The 5746-nt window shown below is 50.9% G+C and overlaps 1 protein-coding gene across 1 annotated transcript in view; it reads right to left on the reverse strand.

Annotated features, from left to right (window-relative positions):
• TRAF2 (TNF receptor associated factor 2) overlaps positions 1 to 5518 on the reverse strand; it is a 37763-nt gene extending 32245 nt beyond the window's left edge. Inside the window, exon 1 of the mRNA XM_012808281.2 lies at positions 5446 to 5518. The gene's annotated coding sequence lies outside the window, so the exon portion shown is untranslated. The remainder of the gene's footprint in view (positions 1 to 5445) is intronic.
• Between the last annotated feature and the right edge of the window lie 228 nt (positions 5519 to 5746).

A 5746-nucleotide genomic window follows, 5' to 3' on the forward strand; every position in this document is an offset into this window, starting at 1 on the left:
AAAAAAAACAAAAACAAAAAATACGTACCCCTCTGTGACTATGGTCCTGTTATATATACAGATGGGGCAAGAAGATAAAAGAAATGAAGATCCCTGAGTGAGATAGGAGGCTTTAGGGTGATCATTCTCTGTTTAAAAAATATCAGACTAGTGTCCCATGAAATCTCTCAGATGAGGTTTTACTCTCTTCATGTCAACACTCCTCCCAAACACAGCAGAAGATTGCTGAAGAAACACTTTTTGGTAAATGGCCACATCTTCTGTGGTATATTAAGTCCATTTTATTAATGCATCAATTTTTTACTCCTTCAAACACAAAAGAACCACAAAAATCATCTTTTTTTTTTCTTTTCCAGTGATGAAAGAGGGAAGAGGCCACCACCCAAGAGGACCTGGACTCCTGCTGTTCCTCCTGGCTTGGCATCACAATGTCCTGATACAGCTGGGATGATGGGGATCTTTACTCTTGTTTTAAACACACAGCAGCAACCCCAGAGTCTCCCAAATTTACCAGGCATTAGCCACCAGCCCACACAGCCAGTCAAAGACCTCTCAGGTCTTACCCATGCCCATGCTGCACTCCGGGGTTCCTGGTGCTAAAGGGATTCCTTAAACAGTGGTTTCAATCTCATCCAAAAATACATTTTAAGAACTGAAAACAATCCTGGGTTGGGTGAAGTGGCTCACGCCTGTAATCCCAGCACTCTGGGAAGCCAGGCAGGTGGATTGCCTGAGCTCAGGAGTTCGAAACTTGCCTGACCAAGAGCGAGACTCCCATCTCTATGAAAAATAGAAAAACTAGCCAGCGTGCCTTACAATCCTAACACTCTGAGAGACTGAGGCAAGAGGACTGCTTGAGCCCAAGAGTTGGAGGTTGCTGTGAGCTATGACACCGCAGCACTCAGCTTGACACTCTGTCTCAAAAAAAAAAAAGAGAAGAAAAACTAGCTGGACATGGTGGTGGTGCCTATACTCTGAGCTACTCGGGAGGCTGAGGCAAGGGGATCACTTGAGCCCAATAGTGTGAGGTTGCTGTGAACTATAACACCATGGCATTCTAGCCAGGGGTCTTTCACACACACAAAAAGAAAACCATGAATTCTCAAAACTGCCATGCCAAAACTTTTAACACAGTGAAACCCACCAACTCATTAAATCCCCTGACACAGTACTCCGATTTCTTCCAACTTTGCAATAAAAATTCTGTGAAGCCTGGCCTCTATCCAAACCTCCTCTGGCTAACCCTGGGCACTCTTGGTGGCCTACTCATCTGAAATCACACCAGGCACAGCAGAGGCAGGACTCCCTTGACTGCTCACCATGGTTATCTGGGTCAACATGGACACCGAGACCTGGTGCAGGGCAGACAGCTTAGGCTGCTTGCTCCTGCCTTTCCTACTTACAAGGGCTGTTATAGGTCAGATTTTATTAGCAATTCAACCTGCAAATAAAACGCAATGCTGGTCCTTCAGACTTCCACATCAGTTTTACTCTAAAATCCCAACTCCATCGACTTAGTTTGTTAAAAACAGAAACAATACCAGACTGCAATGACTTATCTCCATGTGTGAATGATCACGCAGGCAGTCCCTGATTTCACACTGAATTCATTCCCAAAAATATGTTCCAAATGTAAATGCATTAACTTCATACAACAGACATACATTTTGTTAAGAGGCCATTTGTACCAGATGCAAAATCATTTTGTTAAGAGGCCATTTGTACCAGATGCAAAATAGCATTTATGGAATATTTCCAGTTATAGAGGTCAAGGATAGGCAAAATGAATATATAACAATAGAAGTCAGAACAGCAGTTACCTTTAGGGATGAGTGAGACCTACAAGGGGTATGAAGGGCAATCTGGGGTGCTAAAGATAGATGAAAATACATCTGGATATACAATTATCAGTTGCACAGCAAAACAAGAAAATGGAGTTTCTATTCCCAAATAACTAAAATAATAAAACAATGAAATCCTAATATGATATATCTATGCACATTTCTCAAAAATAATCCAGTTTCATAAAATTAAAAATGGCAAAGAAAATGCTCAACATGAGATTTCAACATAGAAGATCCCCTGACACCCTCTCACGAGAGAGTGGGAGGCATCCAGCAGCCCTCTGCTGAAGGTGGAGCAGGGGCTACATGCTCCCTCTACACACCCAGCTCCAACCTGGGAGCCACTGTCCTGGGGAAAAAGCAGACCAATGACAGAAAATTTCTCCACGGAGAGGATTTCTCCTGAAAGAAATCACAAGAGACCCTGACTGAGCTGGAGTCACCTAGCAGCTGAGATCTTTTTTTTTTTTGGCTGGGGCTGGGTTTGAACCCGCCACCTCTGGCATATGGGACTGGTACCCTACCCTTTTGAGCCACAGGCGCCGCCCAAGCAGCTGAGATCTAATGTGCAGACACTGGAGGTGACATGGTTTGGTAGTATCAGTGAATAACTTGCAAAAGGGTGAGTTGTGACAAAAGTCCAACACTGCCAAAACCATAATACCAAATCAGATATGGTGGGACCTGGCTACTATGGGGGTTTCTCTGCCACCAATAAATGCCCAGCCTCATTTTTCTCACAGGCAGATACCAGGACGTCCCAAATGCTGCAGATTCAAACTCCTCAAATTCCCATCTCCACCAACAGCCTACTAATGTTTTTTTGTTTGTTTTTTGCAGTTTTTGACTGGGGCCAGGTTTGAACCTGCCACCTCCAGTATATGAGGCTGGTGCCCCACTCCTATGAGCCACAGGCGCCACCCCAGCCTACTACTCTTTTATACAACACCAGATCCATGTAAGAGTTCACCTGGTTACACCAGTTCTTAACCACTTATTTAACAAGCCCACTGAGGTACTATTCAAGAAGTTCGATCTGTACACAGCCATGAGTATGACACCTCCCCCAAGTACTAGTAACTACTCCACAACTGTAATTTTATACGGAACCCCATCTTTTTAAGATTCAATAATACCAAATAGAAACTTGATATCAACTTAAACTCCAAATAATTGTTTATACAAAATTATCAAAAGCAAATGTTGCAGGAGGTCTTACAAGTAGTTAGTTGAGCCTCTGTGCCTGTGGCTCAAGTGGCTAAGGTGCCAGCCACATACACCTAGGTGGTAGGTTTGAATCCAGCCCGGGCCCACCAAACAACAATGACAGCTACAACCAAAAAAAAAATAGCCAGGTGTTGTGGCGGGTGCCTGTGGTCCCAGCTACTTGGGAGGCTGAGGCAGGAGACTCCCTTGAGCCCAGGAGTTGGAGGTTGCTGTGAGCTGTAATGCCACAGCACTCTACCCAGGGGGACAGCTTGAGGCTCTGTCTCAAAAAAAAAAAAAAAAAAAAAAAAAACCAAGTAGTTAGTTGATACTTATTCACACAATCAATACATTTAGCTTTTTTAAATTAAAAACTAGAGCTACTCGGCTTGGCGCCACTTGGCTCAGCACCTGTAGCTCAGCGGACTAGGGCGCCAGCAACATGCACCAGAGCTGGCAGGTTCGAATCCAGCCCAGGCCTGCCAAACAACAATGACAACTGCAACCAAAAAAATAGCTGGGCATTGTGACAGGCACCTGTGGTCCCAGCTACTTGAGAGGCTGAGGCAACAGAATCGCTTCGGCCCAAGAGTTTGAGGTTGCTGTGAGCTGTGATGCCACGGCACACTGCCTCAAGAAAGGAAGAAAAAAAAACCCTAGGGGTGGTGCCTGTGGCTCAAAAGGGTGGGGCGCCAGTCCCATATACCGGAGTTGGTGGGTTCAAGCCCAGCCCTGGCCAAAAAAAATAAAAATAAAAAATAAAGCTACTGACAACCTTAATTCTGTCCTATCAGAGAATGTGGCTACACAGCAGGGTCTGTTCTCAGTCCTCGTCTCTCATGACCCAGATGACCACCCTCCGTTTTTACTACTCCAAGTATGAGCTCAATGTTCTTCCCACCAGGACCAGGACATGGCAGCTCCAAAGGGACAACTTCAGACCTGACTTCCCCTGACCCCAGATTTGCACCTCCAGCTGCCCCTGGGAGTTCCACAGGAGCTGCACTTCCCCATCTCAGCTCATGACGCGCCACCCTTCAGTAACACAGGTGGACTCCTGCAGACACTGAGTCCTCTTCCTCTCCCGCTGCTTTGCCTTCTACTGACAACCAGAATCTGACCACAAAGCTGCTGTTACCCCGGCCATCAGAGTTCTCCCTTCTCCTCTCAGCAGCCAAAGGGACCAGGAACACAGGACTCAGACTAGGTCCCCTGCTGACTGCCGAATGGCTTCTGAGCCTGCCAGCCTCACAGCCACCAGCACAGTCTCCCCCTGCTCAGCTGTGGAGCACCCAACTCCTCCCAGCAAGCAGTTCGCCCCAGTTGGTCCCAGTTACCTTGGTCCTTGGACCAAGGGGCAAGAGCTGAAAAGGTGACAGTGGTGTGGTCCAGAGTGCCTGGCTGCAGTGCCACCTGAGCCCAGCCCCACACTTGGCACTGCTCACCTCCAGCACACTCCATGATCTGTGTCACTACCATGGACAGTCCACTGCCCCTATGCCAGAAGGTAAGTCAGACCCAGGCCTCTGCACTCTCCCGCCCGGACACTACCACTCAGAGTCACGCTGCGTGTCCACTGCTCGGACAGGGCTGCAGAAAAGCGACCTTAAGTTCCTGTTTGTCTAAAGTTAAACAGTACTGACAGTAGTGAATTGTGCGACATGAAAATTATACTGCAATAAAGGAATTCGTACAGGGCCAATAAAGTTCAACAATTTTAGGCTGAGTCACTAAATCCCACCTTCCTCGCAGGTGAGACGCAATCCCGCGCGAGGCTGACAGGAGCAACGTGGCGGGCAGGTATGGCAGCACCAGGACTCGGCCGGCCTCACTGCTCGCCGGCCCCGACCCCGGGCTCGCCCCTCCCGGCGCGGCCCCTGCCTGCAGCCCCCAGGGCGCTGGCCCTGGGTGTCAGCCTATGTCCACGCCCTCGCCATCCATTGAGGGCTCTGGGCCGCGCTCTGACAGACGCGGACACGAGACACCCCGGGGCCCTGAGCGAGCTTCCCGGAACCGGAGGAGCCCCTGCGCGAACGGACTTGGGGTGGTGGTCGTCGTCGGCGCCGCTGTCCCCGCCCAGCACGGGGATCAGAAGCCCTGCCCGCGGACAGCGATACCTCGCGGGCGCAGAAGGCTGAGAAAGCCGCCCGGGGCCACGCGAGTCCCACACCCCGAGCCGCCCCGTGAAAAGCCGCGCGCGTTCGCGAACTTTCCTGCGCCAGCCGCACTCACTTCGCTTCCGGCCCCGCCGCTCCGAAAAATCCCCTTAGTTCAGCAGCGGCCTGGCCCGCCCCCGGCCAGACCTCCCCCAGCCCCGGCCTCAACCTCAACCCCAACCCCAACCCCGCCACTGCCCCGCAGCCCATTCCCGCAGCCGAATCCGCTCCCGCCTCACCCAACGGTCGCCGCACGCCGCCAACTAAGCGCCCGCCCCGCCGCGGCTGCAGCCTCCGCCGCCGCCGCCGGCCCACCCTCCTGACGGACTGACGCGGGAGCCTACCGGCGAGCGCGCAGGAAACCACAGCGGGCCTCGATTGGCCACGTCTGCTTCGGCCTCCTGACAGACAGATGCGAAAGCCTACCAGGAGCGCGCGAGGAGCCGCAGCGGGTGCCCATTGGTCGACGCTTCCGCGGCGTGTGTATCAAAAACGCCCTCCCGCCTCTCGCGAACAGAGCCACCCTCGGGGTTCACGCGG

Source organism: Otolemur garnettii, unplaced genomic scaffold (assembly GCF_000181295.1).
Source record: "Otolemur garnettii isolate 467f Iridium unplaced genomic scaffold, OtoGar3 scaffold00087, whole genome shotgun sequence".
Classification (NCBI taxonomy): Eukaryota; Metazoa; Chordata; class Mammalia; order Primates; family Galagidae; genus Otolemur; species Otolemur garnettii.